Source organism: Parasteatoda tepidariorum, chromosome 10 (genome assembly GCF_982258835.1).
Source record: "Parasteatoda tepidariorum strain Cologne lab strain chromosome 10, Ptep-v5.0, whole genome shotgun sequence".
Taxonomy (NCBI): Eukaryota; Metazoa; Arthropoda; class Arachnida; order Araneae; family Theridiidae; genus Parasteatoda; species Parasteatoda tepidariorum.
Window position 1 is genome coordinate 80,489,138 of NC_141764.1, and position 19,681 is coordinate 80,508,818.

General features: G+C 28.0%; 1 protein-coding gene across 2 annotated transcripts in view; it reads right to left on the reverse strand.

The window, feature by feature from the left end:
- Ddr (discoidin domain-containing receptor 2) overlaps positions 1-17,664 on the reverse strand; it is a 636,659-nt gene extending 618,995 nt beyond the window's left edge. For both annotated transcript variants that reach the window (XM_071184184.2, XM_043046729.3), the window contains exon 1: positions 17,388-17,664. The gene's annotated coding sequence lies outside the window, so the exon portion shown is untranslated. The remainder of the gene's footprint in view (positions 1-17,387) is intronic.
- Positions 17,665-19,681: the final 2,017 nt, after the last annotated feature.

The window sequence follows — 19,681 nt, forward strand, 5'->3', positions numbered from 1 at the left end:
GCTTTTAGAGTACATAACAAATTATGACAAGCACATTCTTCAATTCTAAAATATTTATTTTCATGCTTAATATGCGGAATAATCTATTTATGCATTCATTGAATTCAAATTATATGTCGTGGTGAATATGAACCAAACTATGTACAAAAAAAATCACTACTTACTCTATTTTATGTATATTTTATATGCTAATCGAAAAATTCGGCTCTTTAAAGTTAATGAGGCCCATCAGACATTTTCTAATTAGCATATTTTATTTATTCTCATTTTCTAAAGGTCTAAAATAAATCCAACTTATAATTCAATGAATGGCATATTCTAATTAGCCGGAAAACATCTGGGCTTATTTCAATAGCATTAGAAGGTGATTGACTTGATTAAAAAATGCTGGAGTCATATCCGATTAGACTGGCTCTTTGCAAAATTTAGGCATTTTTGCAAAGAACCAGAATTTTCAAAATACACAGTAAAAAATTTCGGAAACTAATTTTGACTCGACAAAAATGCTTTCGAAAATCTCAGTCATTTTTATTTAATATCCTGTTTCTGATCGATTGAGAAACATTTCTCTTATTTTCATAAGTAGGAAACTAAATCGTATTGACGCCGATTCAGTTTCAGAGCGTAGCGTAGCTACCACTACTACTATTAAATTCCAGTTCACTTATATATAAAACATGCTAACTCAATTCTAATTGAAGTACCTTTTGACATATGACAGTTGACAATGTTGGTAGTCAAACTCCACAAGTGGTTTCCTAAATTAAGAAACGCTTGTAGAAAACGATTCATATTAGAAAAACAACAACCAGAAATTGGAAGAAACGATACAAAATATTTCTATAGTACTGTGAGATGTTTCTAAATATTAGTGAAAGAGTTTTCCGAAATATTCAGAAACGCTTCATATAGAAAAAAAAATCTCAATTGCAAGAAATGATTCAAAATTAATTAAGTACTGTGAAATGTGTCTGAATATTACAGAAAGAGGTTTCCAAAATATTCAGAAACGCTTCATACTAAAAAATAAATAAATAAATAAAAATAAAGTAATGTCCGAAACTGCAAGAAATGAATTTTTCTGAAGTATTGTGAAATGTTTCTGAATATTACGAAAAGAGGTTTAAAAAAATCCGAAATTGCAAGAAATGATTCAGAATTTTTCTGAAGTACTGTGAAATGTTTCTGAATATTACAAAAAGGGGTTTAAAAAAAATCCGAAATTGCAAGAAATGATTCAGAATTTTCTGAAGTATTGTGAAATGTTTCAGAATATTACAAGAAGAAGTTTAAAAAAAAAACCGAAATTGCAAGAAGTGATTCAGAATTTTTCTGAAATACTGTGAAATGTTTCTGAATATTACAAAAAGAAGTTTCCGAAATATTCAGAAACGTTTTTGAAGACCACATGCACTGTAGCTACCTCATATATTCAAAAACGTTTCGGGAATTTTTTTTTGCAGTGTAGTCTGCGACATCGCCGTGTATAAACAAAACTATTCTGGAGATATTAAAATTCCTGCCAGAGAAGAACTACACGGAGTTATATAACCTATGTACCCCACTTGTCACCCAAAAAAATGAGTGATGAAGTTGGAGGTAGGAGGGAATTCTGTGGGCGAAAAACAACACACTGTTAATCTGGTAACATAGGAAGATAGATAGGAGTTATATTAAAGAAGAAAATATAATCAGTTTCTTCGAAATAGGACCTTGCTTGTACCGATAAGAAATTGTTGCTCAATTTTTCAACTTATTTTACAATATTTTTATCCTTATTTAGTAATATTTTTTCAAATAAAAGAGGTCAACTAATCAATTTTTTGAGATTTTTATTTTTACATAATTCGATAAGTCTGAGAACATTGGAAAAAATATTAAGTTGTAAATTATATAAGGAAAAAGATTTTCATTGTCCTTTAGTTTTAGTACTATATCCACCAATATTTTGATTGAAAGGTATGAAGTTAGAGATATTAACAGATTTTCCATGAGACGTTTCACAAGCAAAACACCAGCGTTTACATTAAAGAATCATTATTAAAATTCATTATCAGGGAAAACAATGATCCAACTTGTTTTTCAAACCTAAAACCACTTATCAAAACTTAACATCCCTGATTAAGAATGATTACGATTAGAGTTTTAAAATGCTGTAACTAGATAACTGCACAAATAATTGCAGTGACTCTTAGAGGAACTCGATAACTCATAATAAAGGATGAAACATATACCCATTTTCAAAAGTGTTTTAGAATTATCGTATATCACGATAGTAAAAATAAGACTTATGAAAAGTTAGTAAAAACAAAATTGTTGGTATTTCTATGATCCTTAAGCATAAAAACATGTTTTCATCAAAAAATCATTATTATATCTAAATCAGGAAAAAAAAAATCCATCTTTTTGGTACTAATTACAAGATGAAAAAAATATGATAGTCAGATTTTTACAGAAGTTATGATCATATTTCTTTTTTTCTTTTCAAATAAAAAGGGGTGTGACTTTTTTTCTGACCAAGACCATGAATAGAAAATAATAAGTCCAAAAAGAAACATTTAATTAATTTATAAGAGGTGTTATGGCCTTAAAACGTGACTTAAGGAGAAAAATCGAGATTGCGTACCCTTCACTTTTCAACTTCGTCAATCTAAAACCACTCATCAAATTCAAAACTTAGGAACAACTAGTACTTCCTTTTTTTTTTTAAATACCCTTATTTGAAGGGTACGAATTCACTTTGAAATGCAAATCATTATTATCATTTTTTTTTAACTCTGACAAATGCAAAAGAAAAAAAGGGAAGCTGAGAAATAAAAGAATCGGTAAGAATACAAAACGCTCAATTAGAGCCGATTGCTTATCTTTTTTAGGGCTTGAAATTATGCAAGGTAAAGAAAAGGGGTTCCCTAAAATTCTATTAACGAACAAAAAGGTGGGAAAGGGAGTTTTTTTGTGTCATCGCTGATTAAAGATGAAGTTTTAAAGTGTAAATCGTGACGTGTTTTCGTATTTAAATTTTTTTTTCTCTCTTGTTTTTGTAATTTCATTCTTTTTTTACGTAGATTTACTGATTCTCGTAAAAATAACATTCCTATGCTCTTTAATATAAATGCGAAAAAAAGATATTATGTTGGTTTAAAATTAAGCTATTTATATTCTTATAGTCACAAATTTCGGTTGTTTTGAAATAGCATTCACAAAAAAAAAACCTGACTCCAATGAAAATTATTAAAGAATGAGAAAAAAATAAGAATTATTGTAAACTCGAGATAAAGTAATATTATGTAAGAATTTGAATCAATAGCACTTTTTTCTGGACACGAACTTATTCTAATCAGTTTGCTTTTATATTTTAAAATAGAAGCAACATAATTTAGATAAATTAAATAATATTTCATGATATATTAAAAATATACAAGATGTTTTTTTAATGAACACCATTATCACATATTGTGAAAATGATTGTAAAATTTAGGCATTAGAAGTGGCAAATTATTATCAAATCAAAGACAAAGAACTGTATAAATATATTGCAGTTCCCTAGTGAGGAAGAGAACAAAAAGTATCAAAACCTACTTGATTGCCTAAGGAAACAGAAAAGTTTCGCGGCAATTATAAAAATCTATCGAATAGGTTTTGAAATTAATCAAATTCTTCTTTTCTAAACATTGATTCACTAAATTTTAATGGCGTTACTGATTTGTCACTTAATACAAAGAAAGAAGAGAAAATGAATTTTTCAAGAGATGAGAAAAAAAAAATTAAAAATTAATAACTTAGAAAATATAACAACGAAAAGATTTAATCTAGTCATCAGTTTACACGATTGTGTGCTTTTAAAAAAATACTTTTTCATACTGTCTTAATATAGCCAACGTAAAATATATCAATAAAATAGTATGAGGAAAAACAAAGAAGAAAAAATTAAAAAGAAATAAATAAAAAAGCGATTTATGAGTATTTAGGAAAATTAGCACAACCTTGTCAATTTTACCTTATGATATATGATTATGTTAATTACGTCAAAAATTCTTTTTCAAATAGCATCGCACCCAGAGAAGAGTGTCTGCTTTTCAGACCATTTACTTTCAATTCCACTGAATTTTTTTTCATAAGTTTTGTATTAATTAAGGGTGGTGATTAAGGAGTACCAAGTATAACCTTTGTTAATTCCCTTTAAATCGGTATTGAATTATAATAATACGCTAACTTATATTTTAATAATGCTAAATTTCATGCAATCACTAGAGTTTTCAATTTGATCAAAAATTCTAGTCAAAATTATTTAAGTTTTCTCAAGGTCCCGCTTGCAACATAAATATTTAAGTTTATTAATAGCCTTGAAATATCAATCCATTCTACTATAATTTTTCAAGCTGTTTATTTTCTCGTACAAGACTATAATATTTTAGAAGCAGTAGTTCCATCTTCCAAATTGAAGCGTCTACCAGACATTTAATTATGGTTAATCCAGGGATTTAATGGAATTTAATTTTTGATAATTAGTTAGCTTAAGTCATATTCTTTTTGGTATCTTCACAATTTATTTACGTTAATATTATGGACTTTCCTAGGATTTCTTGCTGAATTAAACTGAGGATTTACTAAGCATTATTTGTGATTTTTGAGTTACTAAAAAATAAAATCTTTGAGACACGGATAGTAACATTGTAATGATTAATATATTTTGAATTATTCGGGGAAAAAAAGTGTTTATTATCACTTTCAATGCAAGAAAAAAAATCAAATTAACAATTTAAAAAAAAAAATGATAATTTACATCTTGGCAATCGAAAAGAATAGTAAATATTAATTTTAAAAAAACTATGTATCCAGGCTAATGTGCATATTCCTTTTTACTCCGAATTGTAGCAGAAGGCCTCTATCGCCGCTTTCCATCTCACTCTACATGAGGCCAGATATTTTACATCTCCCCATCTCTTGCAGATTGTTTTCAACAATTCGCTTACAATCGTCCTGTGCTAAGTATTATTTAGGTCTTCCTCTTTTTCTATTGCCCTGAGGGTCCCAATCAAAAACTTATCTTACTTTAAATTTTTCAGGTTTACGCAGAACATGACCAAGCTTAAAAAAAACTTCATGAACATGACCAATCCACTATCGCTGTAAACTTTATTCAATTTTTAACAAACAATATTTATTAAACAATAGAATGTTGCGCATACTAAGTTTGATCTTCCATGTTCGACGTGCTATAAAATCTCCAAAACACAACAAAATCCTCAATTTGTTTTATAAAATGAAGCTTAAACTGTCAAGCGATCAATGACATTACTATTTTTGAAAATGGTTTAAGAATATCAGAAGGTGCGTTACTGTCATCTGTTTAAAAAAAAAAAAAAAAAAAAAAAAAACGCAATGACTTTTTACTTTACCTAATATTTTATTAAAATTCCATTTCCCTCCAAATCACACTATTTGAAAACGTATTAGTGTTCTGTATTTTATAACATTACTCGTTGATTCCAGAAGCTTTTATCGTAAACTAAAAACCACATAAGGACGTCGACAATAACAACAAAAAAATTATGTCCACTTCAAATAAAATATTTTTAATAATTAGTTATTGTAACAACCATTTCGTATCAACAAATCAAAATTAAAAAGAAAATAAATAACAGTTTTTACTAATGTCACGATTATTTCCAACTATCCACAATAATTTCATGCAATTCATCATTTCGTTCCGATTTTCACAAGAACTTAACACCTATTTAAACCACAAACTTAATTTTGATCTTTGCTGATCTTACGGTAGTTTCACAGCAGAAAGATCACTAGAATGGAGAAAAAACTTTTCTGATTCCGCCTTCGGGCAAAGAGGGGTGTTCGAAATTAAGTGTAATTTAACGCACTGAGTTTCAAGAATCATTCAAATGATAATTATGATAAATGATGATTTTCTTTTAAGGCAATTCAAGTCAAAGAAACATATCTGTGAAATTCAACTATATGTATCTAGAAGAGCGGCACTTATGTAATTTGTCTACGTGTAAAAATGGTAGTGTTATGTTTTCAAATAGAAAATTATAGGTTTTAACCGACATACGTAAAAACACATGTTCTTTGAAAAGTGGGCATTCGTTCGTATTAAACAGAGGAATTCAAATAAATTAAATACGCTTCGTTATTATTATTTAATCTTTATTTTTATTTTTTTCTAAAAAATAAGATGTAGTACACTATATCAAATGCTTTTTGTTTACTTCATACTTTACTTTACTTTAACTTTAATTTAATTCAATTTAAGTTAATTCAATTAATTAAGTAATTCATTTTAATTCAATTAATTAAGTAATTAAGTTAAATTAAATTAAGTTTATTTTTAATTTTTTTAAATTTATTATTTTTAAATTTATTATCATAATTAAATTTAATTTAATTTAACTAAAATTAAATTAAATTTAATTTTTTGCTTGAAGGAAGCTGCATACATTAGTTAATTTACTTAAATTAAATTAAATAAAATTTTTTGCTTAAAGGAAGCATACATATGTTTCCAGTAAGTAGTTTTGTCAATAACTTCCACTGTAATATCGGAAAGATAATTCTTTATGTTTGTAAACTAGCTATATGTCAGTCTTTTGCACGTAATAAGAAAAAAGTAAATAACATCGAAGAACAAGTCCTTTGTTTTATTCATATAAATACTTGATATTGCCATATTCGGGTGTTCAGGTTTTAGTCTGAAATGAGTTCTACTCCTAAAGCTACAACTTTTTTTTAATGGCGTTTTTAGTCTATTTCTTTGTCGAAATGTAGTAGTTTAAAAACGTTATATATACCCCTAGCCTAAGCGGTATTGGATTTAAGAGAGAGACACACGCTATTTCTTTCTTTTATTAGTATGGATGCCTTCTGAGTTAAATGCGCAATCCATTTTTTTGGAGGAAAAAAAATGTAATTTAAAATGCATTTATTATTGAATTAATTCATGCATTTATTATTAAACTAGTTACTCAACTTGCTATTGCCTAATCTTTAGATTACTGAGTTCGAATAACTAATAACTGGCAGTTTTTAAGGCACTTTTACCCTTTCCCTTCCTCCGGTGTATTTATGTCTAAAGATTCTTACTTATACTTAGTTAATTTTGCTTTCAAAGTAGTATAATGTATTTATGCATTACTAAGAAATTTTAGAGATTTTCACAGACCGAAATTAACGATGTTTCTTACTTATGAAGGACTTGGAATATTATTGTTGTGATTTGTTCAAGATGGCGCTTCAGTTTTATTGTGAATAGTACTTTTGTAAAGTCGCGTATGGCAACGAACAAAATAAATGGTTTTCAATTAAAACGGCTACTATCTTCGTTCCATAAAAATAGTGTAGAGTTTCGTTATAGAATTGTGCTTGGCTATCTTCGATAAATGTAATAATAAGCCACATTTTTCAATTGTTCTGAAAATCATTTTTAAAAATGCTTTTGGTGAGAAATACCACGTTTTTCATGTCACACTAAAGATATTTCTCGGTATCACGCTGTTATTTAGTGGAATTTCTGGAAACCGGTAAAATATCTATCTAGAAAAAGTACTAGGGAACTCATATTGAATGTTAGACTATTTTTTTTAAAATTAAAGCTTCATACCAATTATTAGGATATAAAAATGATAACCAAAATTACTCCAATCATATTCAAAATTTTAAAAGATTCTGAAAAAAAATAAATTTTTATGATTAAAACTTTTTTTTAAAGTTGTTGAATTTAGAACTACTAAATGAGGTTAGTAATCATTCAGATATCTCACTCCAATCAATCATACATGTTCTTATCTAGACCTTGACTATCTGATTGTATTTAACATATTTCCCTAAATTATGAAGTTCACAATTTTAGTGACATTAAAGCTATCGATAAATGATTCGAGATTCTTTTTTTCAGTCTTGTCTGGATAATTTTTCAACGTTCATAGATAGACATTCAGAGTTACATCCAGTTATTCAAAGTAAACATTCATATATCCTTTGGCAAATTTAGAGACTTTCAATGTACCTGCCCACCAGAATCAGATCCTCAAAATCAAACTTCCCCGCTTATCTTATCAATGGGAGTAGTCAGCGTTATTTGTCATATTTCTGGCAAATCAATCATGAAAATTGATTTTTTTTTTAGGCTTACTTTATTTCCTCGGGTATTTTTTTTCGATGGAAACACGATGCCCTACATTTTAGTTTTTTTTATATTGCTTTTCATAAAAATAACTGTGCATAGTGCGAAAAAAAAGAAAAAAAACGGACCACCTTGAATAACTTTCGATCTAATTACCGGATCTTTATGTTCTAGGACTCAATTTTAATGGTTTGCGGGGGTGATCTCAAATATGCTAATTTAGTGCAGACGATATTTTAAGATACAAAACAAAACGCAAAAAGCACGACTTTTTTAAAACTTGATTTCTCACGAACTATTCGACTGATTTCGCTAAAATTATGTATTTTGATATGCAAATAAACATGCTTTAAAATTATGCAAAAAATTGTATGCTTTGCATTTCAGAATCTTTTTGACTGTTATTAAATAAAATAATAAAAAATAAATAAATGTTTATTAGAAGTTACTTTTTGAATGGGATATGAATTTGCATTGGATAAGCGAGTTTAATAATTGTGCGCAAAATTTTTTCAATTCGCTTGAAAAGTTTTTGAGATACGGAGAAATACGTCAAAAGAAAAATTGACATAAAGGAATCCAAACTTTGGATTGCTTTCCTGACCAAATTATTGGGACCACAATTATCAGATAGCAGCTACTCCCTATATTTATCGGGTCAGAAATCCGAATCCGACGGAAAAAAGGTATGCTTATTTAGTGAAATTACTTTTATGCGTTTTATTAATTAGCATATTTGTGGTCACCCATTTGAACCATTACAACTAACACGAACTTATTAATAAAATATTATTTATTATCTGGGGTCTGTTTAGAAGAGATTTGGATCAGTTAACGGACCTTTCACAAAATATCTTTTAATAAAAACTGACCCTTCATAAAATAATTTATCTTTTAATCGGACCCTTCACAAATTTGTTTATCTTCATCTAAGAAAATATTTCTACTTTTACAAGCATCGTGTGCGCATTTTTATTAATATTAAATCATATTTTTTTTATAAATAAATAATTGATCAATTTATATTTATTTATAAAATTAATTGAGCATTATATAAATAAAAACTAATTTCTGGCAATTTTTTAAATAAAATATTATAAATTTATGAATTACTTAAGTTTACTTAATGCGTAACACATTAAAAGTGATACATTTCTAAGTTGCGTTATTTAACATATGTCAATTGAAATTATTAAAAATGTGAGTGTTTCCATTATTCGACCGAAATTAATATTCTGTGTTGATCAGTATAGGCTAGACACCAAATATTTGTTGTTGCATCTCTAATTTAGTTGCAGCAATTGTTGAGCAGAATCTTGTATCTATTTACAATTTAAAAATTTCTTGAAAAGGTTTTTATCAATTTTTGCTATAACAGCACCCTAATTGCACAAATTCACAAAGTCAGGACCCTGGTTGAAAGAATGTAACTTAGCGCTTGTTTTATATTCACAAATTATGTATAGTTTTTTTTCCACAATTTTACAAAAACAGGACCTTTTTCACAAAATGTCTGGACAGACCCCTGATTATAACCTGATAAATATAAGAATATGCCAGTTATGGTTCAGGCAATTTTACTTTCTGTTCAACCTCCTTCGTGATCAGGAGTGGTGTTTGGGTGGCGATATCAGGATGGCTAGGGATCACAGTTGTCGTTGTGAAGACCTGGGCTCAGGTTTGAAGACCACCCAGTTTCTGATCTTTGGGTACTATTTTGTCAGAATAGTAAAAGCAACCGATGTGAAGCGCTGACCCCATTGTCACGATCTCGATGTTGATCAAAAAATTGTATAATTTTAACCTCTACGACCCCCTGGTAACTTACACACAGTTGCAAAAGCTTTTTTCTAGCCCGACAACTAGGAAGTGCTCACAAAGTGCAAATCAAACAAAAAATATTACTTTTAATAAATTGATAATTAGACCACGTTATGATGATATCTCGCAAAGGACTACGAACCAGAGTAATCAATTCATAGTAGTTATTTGACTGCAAAAGAAAAAAAAGGCATACTTCAATAATAATGCTGATATGTGATGTAAATTTTGATTGCAGAATTGTTTGCAAATAAGTTTTACTTAATATTAAATTGAAAATAATTATTTTCGTATGAAATTTCATGACGCTTAAGAACAGTTACTTATCTTTCCATTTCATAATGTTTTGGCTTCTCCATAATGCTCCTTAGTTTCCTGATTTCTAAAATTACCACAAAACTTAATCACTTTAAAATATTTTTTGTTTTTTTGAAGTTATTCCGAGAATTTAAATTAAAAGGATTCAATTTAAGTACCTTAAACTCAAAGTAAACTTCTGATTTTATACTATGTATACTATTCTGAGAGAGAGAGAGAATTGCACAGTCAGAAATGCAAAAAATATTTTAATTATTAAAAAAATCACTCAGCATTTAAAAAAAAAAAACTTCAATCTGGCGATACTTATTTCAACAAGTGACTATGTCAAAGTTAAACTCTATAACTAATGTTGAAGGTTTATTTATTTTTTTAGAACTAAAACAAGACAAGGCTGGATTAACATTTATGAATTAAAAGTTCGGTTTCAAATGTTTTTTCTTATTTATTAAAAAAAACTTGGGATTTTTTTGAATATTAGAATTTTAAGAAGAATCAAAAATTAGTATGAAATTTAATCCAATATTGTTAATGATACCTAAAAAATTATTTTCGCAAAAGCAAACTAAACTAAGTTCTACCTGCACCTATTACACATCTCCTTGTTAAAAAAAATTTGTTAAAAAAAATATCTAAGATTATGTTTTTGAAGAAAGAACCAAAAATCATTCTGGAAATTAATAAGAAATTCGATCCAATGTTGTTGACGATACCCCCAAAAAATTACTTTTCAAAAACGAAAAGCTCATTTCAACCTGTCAGATACATTATAAAATTCAACAAGAGAAGGAACACGGCATATTTTAATAACTCTAACCGTCCTCCGAGACAAGCTGGTGGGAGGTATATTCTGTGGTATATCTGAATTATGGCGCCACAATTTGATGTCCCGTGTAAGACATAAATCCTCCTTAATAAGGATATGAAGTGTAGGAGGAACAAAGTAATAAAACTTATATTCATGAAGGAATATTGTCTACATTCCATCTTGTAACAGGTGACTGTTCTTTTTAGACTTGTTACCACATGTTAGGGAAGAATGTCCTGCTGCGAGGTAAGAACAAACGCTAAGCATAAAGCAATTTTCGAATGACGAGACCCTTATCATCGGTATTGTTTTAGGCCCAGCGTGAAATCTTTATACATGCACGCACAATGTTAGTCAAAATATAAGTGCTGTAAGGTAATATTTCACTTTTTTTTTATAATTAGATTAAATATTTATTATGCACATAGTTTTATTTTTGGAAGAGATGGGGAGATGTAAAAAGTGCAGTTTCGAAAATGATGTTTTCTTCTGAGAAGTTTTTGTTTAAATTTTTTATAATGAAATTGAGTAATGAAAACGTGAAATAATAAAAAAAGACAGATGTATGAGCAAAACTGTAAACTTAGACAAATTTAGAAAGGTAAGGGAGAAACATAAACAGGGTTCGTGGACAAATTATTCAACGAAAAATAAGCACCTTTTAAGCACTTTTCCAGGACTCAAAAAATATTTTTAAGCACTTTAAAAAAAATATCATAATTAGGCAGGGTTGGAAAGTTCTTGACAATTAACGGTTTTATCTTGTTTTAACCGTCATGTCAAAAAATTAAAACCTTTTGGCATTGTTTTTGACAATTGTCAAAAGTCATGAAATTTTGAATCACGTAAAACGAATGGCATTTTCAAACGCTACGGATTGACAATACGCCGAAATAGATTCGGATTGAATTAATTGTAAAAACGTTGAATAGAACAATGTGAACTGTGTCTTTTTGCATAATTCGAAGCCAAAATCAGCATAGTAAAGGAAAAATCTCATTTTGAAAAAGGGAAAATTAAGCACTATTTAAAAACACCCAATGAAAAAAGCACCTTTATGGAATTTTAAAAAACGGAAATCGAAAATAAGCACCTTTAAGCACTTTTTAAAACGCTACGAGCCCTGATATAAAGATTAGTAACTGAAACAATCTAATTGATCATAAAATTAAATAATCCTAAGAAACTGAAGCAAAAAAAAAATTACTTTGTTAAAAACTTTACTCGATTCAAAAATATACAAATAGCAAAAAACAATCGACATGTTTCAAGCTCTTCACTAATAGGCCTTAGTCGCCTTTGGAGACCAGTTTGGTAAACTTTCAAAATTATATAGCACAGCATATAAACTTTAATGGTAACCAAGCTGAGTGCACAGTACAACTGTGCATAAATATTTTAATTATTCAACCCCTCCTCCAATTCGAACACTTTAATTAGTTTTAAACAATATATTTATAAAATTTTTTCACCGTCCAGCTGTTTCCAGCTCCGTGCGCAATTTTTCAATCCAGCGGCTTTTAACCACCCAATATCCTGTTTAACATTTTATTTAAAAAAATAAAATTTGATTCTGAATTTTGTTTGTTTGTTTGTCTCATTTTAAGCAACAAATTTTGAAATAAATGAAAACTTGCATTATAATTGCGACCAACAGCAACCTCTAAAAACCTTCTAAAAAGAGAGCAAGTTGTCAAAATCGACTGAATAGTAGAATCGCTGCCACTTTGAAACAAAACTAGAAAAATTGCTTAAGAAATGGTTAAATGGTTTACTTAAGCTAAAAAAAAACTGCGGTAGTGTATCAGTTTTTGTGGTTTTTCTAGTTTTGTATCACGCTTTTATTTTTCCATTTTTTTCGATACCAACAATTCGTTTTTTATTTCAAATCACTTATGTTTCTTCTCATTCACATCTGGTTAGTCTTGGAAAAGTAATATTTGTTATTTAAAATATAATATATAAAGTTTTAAATTATTTGCTTGTTTTGGAAACAATTTTTATATGAAAATATTAAACGAATAAATTTCACCCTAATCTTATTTCATACATTTCATTGTATAATCATAATATTTACTTTTAACTATTATACACACGATTCGGAACAAAACCTTTCGTTGATACAAACTTAGGACAAGAAAAAAAAACAAATTTCATTTGGCATCAATACCCTGAAAAGTTCATCAATAACCATTAAAAAGCCATACCACATAGAAACTGGTCAAACAGTTTCTGTATCAGCTACTAAAAAAAAAAAAGAAGAGAAAACTCAGCAAAGTACTTTAACGCTACATTTTTAACCTCAAACCAGATCACATAGTTTTTATTAATGACATTTTATGGTTTGTTTTTCCGCACAAGGGGTGATCATTAATACTGAAGCGAAACTAAGTCAGCTGAAATATTAGCGCTCTTCACTGATTTTTGTAGAATAATTGATGCTCCCGCACCAATGCCAGCGCCATTTTAACAGAATCGAATGTCATCAATTACCAAATTGAAAGCGAAATTCGCTTTAAAAAATCGCCGTAATTTATAAAAACTATTTGAAATAAGTTTTTATGCTTTAGTTACGATAAATTGCTTAATAAGATTTGGGTAATAAATTAACTAAGCAAAATTAATGTGCTTACGTTAATCATTCCTCGGAAACTAAAAACATTAGAATATTATTTGATTTATTATGTATTTTTATTTTGTTTTTAATAGCTTCTTTATTAAAATATGACAATAGTCGACACAGATATTTAATAACCACAGCAAATACGAACAAATGATAGAAAAAGACAATTTATAGATTCATTTCAAAATTAATGTTGCGTTGATTTTCAGACTATTTTGTTTGTTGCTGGTTGTTTAGTTTATTATTTACCTTGCTTTCCATACATAACTATATCAGTTTCCTAACCCTATCACTTTGTCTACGAAAACACAATTTTAAAAGTGATTATTATTATTATTATAGAAACAATATCAAATTTTATATTTAGATTATCTTAAGCTTTTTTTTTTGATATTTGAAACTACATGAAGTATATTAATTTTAAAAAAAAAGATAAATAATCAATTAAAATAGATAAAAAGGCTAGATGAAAAATGTGATAGAAGTTGAAAAAAAATTACAAAAAAATTCAGTAGAAATATATTTAAAAAAAGAGAGAAAATATTGAGAGAAAATACAATATTGAATTAAACCATTAAACACGTTATGCTAAAATGCAAGCTGATCAGCGTTCTTAAAAAACTAAAAAAAAAAAAAAAAACTGGTAGTCAAGTTTCTAAGAGAATATTTGAAAGCTCACACAATATATTCTGAGTACACAGTAATATTCTGAGAACAGAAATCCCTGTAAGAGATATTCTAATAGAAATATTTTCTTAAAAAATAATTGCAAAGGTAAAGAAGAGTTTTCAAATATTCCTTTAAAAAGTTTGCTACCAGTTTCTTCTACTTTTGTTCACTAAGGATGCTCGTCATCTTACTGAAATGAAACAACTTCATAAAAAAATACTATAGAAGATAGTTTTTTTTTTTTTTGTCTAATCTACTGAAAATTGCACAGTTCAGTGGTTCAACTTTCAGATTTGAAATAAAATATCACATTAAAAGTAAATTATTTAGATTTTGGAGTTCGAAATTTTTCAAAAACACTTATTGCAAACCAAAATTAGATTATAAACAATGAAAAAAATAAGTAGGGGTTATAATATAAGAATATAAGTGGAGCTTTTTTTCTTTTCTTGCTATGACGCACATACAAATATCAAGAAAACTTAAAGAAAAGATGATTTTGGGTAATGGTTGTTGTTGAAGTTTATTTACGTCGCGCTAGAGCTGCACAATGGGCTACTGGCGACGGTCTGGGAAACATCCCTGGGGATGATCCGAAGACATGCCACACAATTCCGATCCTCTGCAGAGAGAATGGCACCCCTTCTTCGGTAGCCCGACGACCTGCACGCGAAGTCGAGCACTTTACGATAGAACAACTTAACGAGAACCGAGCACACTCGGTTCCTACGCAGACTGATCCAAGTGGTCACCCACCCACACACTGACCGCAGCCAGAGATGCTTGACTTCGGTGATCTGCTGGGCACCGTGTCTTAACGATCTGTCCACTACGGGACGATTTGGGAAATGGAAAACTGATTTTGCATGATTTCGTCAAGATCTTATTTGCAAGGATTATAATTTTCCAACAATATATAAGCAAAAGATAAAATTTAGATGCATCATTTTTTTAAAGCTCATTTTCGTCGCAATCTTAAATTTCTATAAGTTTAAATTTTTAAGAAGCCAGCTTTTGAAAATCTAGTTGACCACTGAGAGTTTGTGGTGCTTAAACACATCTTTTCACTTTTAGTTTTTCCTGCCAAAAATTTAGTTTTTTATATCTTTATTCAATGAGAAAATTGTGCTTCAAATAAATTTTTTTAAATATAAAATTGCTTAAAAAAGCAAAACAGCCGGTTAAAAAATTCCAACTAATTCAATCAGAATCGAATTGTACATCATTATAATACTTCCAATTAAAAAATGGCATTTGAGATTTGAGAAAAGTGCACCCGCATACTTTTGCAAAAACAAAAATGCAATGAATTTGCACTTTGCTAGCTTGAACTGATGTTTTCAAAAAGCAAACTTTTCAAGAAAACCAATTGCAGAAAAGCCAGAATGCATCGTGATATTTCTATCACTATCAAATAACATATCGTTAACATAGAACAAAATAAATAGTGGTTTTAAACAAATTCAAGTTTTATAATTTCACTGAAGGAAATTATCATTTTTGTGAATTTCTTCCATTTTGGCACTCTTAAATTGTAGTTTTTAAGCAGCCAACTTTTAAAAATGACAATTTAATTAAACGTCAAACTTATTTTCAAAAGATTGAACCTACTCATTACAGAAGTAAATTATATAATTAATAATACTTTTAAATAAAAAAATTATATTTTCTTTATCTAAGTTCAATCATACGTAAATTTCAGTAAAAGACAAAAAGTAAAAAGCTGAATTTTGTTATCTTAAATCATTGTTTTCGGAGAGTTAACTTTTAAAAATACCAGCCAAGAAAGAGTTGAAATTATGTATAGTGTTTTTAGTATAAAAATTAAATCTATTGTAATCCTAGTACCTAATAGAAAAAGTGTTGTTTAAAAAAAATCTCATATTTTATATTCATTCAAAATTTTTTAAAAAAATTTATCGCGTTTGTAAATATTTTGTTACTCGAAATCTTGCGCTGTATTTTTTGAATGGTCAATTTTCAAATATGCCAAATAATATGCAGTAAATTTTCAGAATTAATTTTATTACAATCAAATAAATAGTAGTACAAATAAAAAAGTGATTTTTATACGAAATCAAATTTTATATTTCAGTAAAAGAAAGAAATTAAATTAAAACTTATAAAAATAAGACCAGCTAAAGTTTTAAATTAATCCGTTTGATTCGTCATATCAAATTTAAATAAATTACTTTACGTTTTCAAAGCACTAATGAAAATGCTAATATGTTGTAGCACTGACAACCGCTAGTATATCACTTAAACCTTAATTTTGTATTTAAGCTGTAAAAATAAAATCTCTCTCATCATGCTAATCAATTTTTGAAATTTTTATTTACATTACAAATTTTGAAAGGAACTGTGATTACCTTTAAATTATTGTTTAAGAAATATTTTTTTTAACTTAATTAAAAAAAGTTTATTTAAATGATTGTACCCAGCGTTGGTTTAATTATTGTTTACATATTATCAACTTTTAACAAACGCAACATTATTTTTAACATTGGTATACTACACAAATAGATACTGGTAACCCTAATTAAATTAAATAAATAATCCCAAGAAACTGAAGCGATAAGATATTATTTAATTAAAAATATTTTAAAAGCAATAATTTTCTTTCAATAAATCGCAAATCACTTTTGTTTTTCCCCATTCACATCTGGGAAGTCTTGAAAATGGGAGCCGATTTTTGAGCGCTAGAAACATGACGACTGTTATTTTCAAGCTTTATATTTATATTTAATGAATGGAGTTTTTTTTTTAATTTTTATCAAACAATAATTCACTAGATTAATTTTAAGAATAATTGATATAGTAATAACTTAGAATCAACTTTCTGACTTTATCCAAAAATTTACCTATTATGTTTATTTATTTATTTGTACATGTGCAAATATATTTTAACATTCTCATACAAAACAAATAGAGTACAACTCTTATTATATAGTATTTCTAAAGGATTTCAAAGATCAACTAACTAAAAATAACAAAAATGCTGTACTTACGTGCGTTTATCGCTTTCTTTAGTTCTTAGTAAATAAAAATCACATGTTTCACACTTAGTTCACTGATAATGAATCCAATATTTGAGTACAAAACACTATAAACCAAGTCATTATTTCCTTTCCTTAGTAAACAAAATATCACAAGCTTATTGTTTACACAACAAATGTCAATAAATCCAGTTCAATTCAGTTACAGCACACAGAACGCACCAAATTCATGGATTTGTCAAGTACCCGCTTGAATTCGAAACTGATCTCGGATACATTTGAAGATCTCTCCGCATCCCGCGGAGTAGGACTAGCGACCTCTGGTGGTGATTTCAAAAACTTAGGGTTTCATTTGCGCGTTGGAAATGGATTGTGTATTTTATCTTCTCTGCTTAGCTCTTCAAAAAATTGCTTAGAATAGCTGCTTACTTTTCGTTTCCATAATTTTTTTTCGTCTATTTTATTGAGTGAATTTATTTATTTAATTATTTTATAATTATTATTTTTTTTTGCAATTATGTGCTTATTGATTAGAGAAAGAGATTTTGCTTGATTTACTTTAATGGTGATTAATTTGCTTATCCAAATTCTCAATACAGTATAAGAAAATCTTATTAAAAAATTATTTATTGCTTTATGAAATGTGATTTTTCTAAAAAAAATAGGAAGTGCACTAAAACGAAATCGAATGTAATAATTTTTTGCACGTAAGTAAAAAGGACAATTCTGATGATCGCTCAGTAAAATTAACTAAACTATAAAACTAAAATAATTTCATTATTATCGTTAAACAATCCAGAAAACAAAAGTGAGAGAATAATATTCGCTTCCCAAAGATTGCAGGTATAAACTAGACCCTAAAGACAAAAAAAAAAAAAAAAAATTCTTGAGTCAGTTATGAAGCTATTAAACAAGTTTGTAAAATAGGAGTTAATAGGAAGATATTCTTTTAAAATGTAGCATATACAAACGAACGAAATTTTATTTATGTAGTGAACATTTATCTATCCATGAATTTTTTTAAATGTAATTAACATTATTGATTTCTTTGTTATCGTTTAATTTACATGAGAACATATCGCTTTATTACATGAGCATGAAATAAGCGGACCACCCTGAATAACTTTTGATCAAATGACCGGAACTTCACGTTCTAGAACTTAATCTTAAAGGTTTGAAGGGGTGACCTAAAAAATCCTAATTGATTAGTGTATGCGATATTTTAAGTTACGAAATCAGACACAAAAACGTATTTCTTCAAAATAAACATACCTTTTTTCCGACGGATTCGGATTTTTGACCTCTAAAATATAAAAGGTAGCTGCAGTCTGGGAAATATGGTCCCAATAGTTTAGGCAGATGAGCGGTCCAAAGTTTGGACCCCTTAATGTTAGTTTTATTTTTGTGTATTTTGCCAAATCTCGAAAACTTTTTTTAAGCGTATTGAAAAATTTTTGCTCATAATTATAAAATTCGTTTATTCAAAGATAACTCCATTCAAAAAATAACTTTTAGTTAATATTTATCTTTTTTTTCTTATTTTACTATTAGAAAAAATTTTGAACTGTAGGCTGAATGTAATTTTACATGGCAAAATAAATGTTTTTAGTGAAATTGGTCGAATAGTTCCTGAGAAATCAAATTTTAAAACTGCAACTTAAAAAAAAAATGCAACTGTCATATGAAACAACAGATTTTATATTTCAATATTCTTCAAAGTTTTCATACAAATAATAAACACTCCCAATTTCATCTTTTTATCACCCTGCTCAATCTAAAAAATTATTTTTTGAAATTCTTTCAATTTAAATTCCACTTAAGTAGATCATGAAATGCAGTTTTTCTTTCAAACATTTTAAACAAATAAAAAATACCCTAAATTCCATCCCTTTTCCCGTTTTGCCTCATCTGAAAACTAATTATTAAATTGCGAAAATTGAAATTCCACATATGCAGATTAGAAAATTTAATATTTTTCAAAATATTTATACAAATATCAAATACCCAAAATTCTATTCTTTTCCAACTCTGCTAAAGTTTAAAATGATTTTTTTTAGTTAATAAAATTTAAATTCTGAAAAAAGAGCTTAAAATTCAATTTTCTTTTTCCAAAATTTTTATACAAATAGCAAATACCCTAAATTCCATTTCTTTCCCACCCTGTTTAATCTAAAACTTATTTCTCATATGATATTTTTCCTCCGTAATATTTCGCAGAACACTTTTTCTGTGTAAGATCTACATTACTGTGCAATTATATAAAAAAAAGATTAAATTCTTTGAAATCTTATGGTATTGTTTATTTT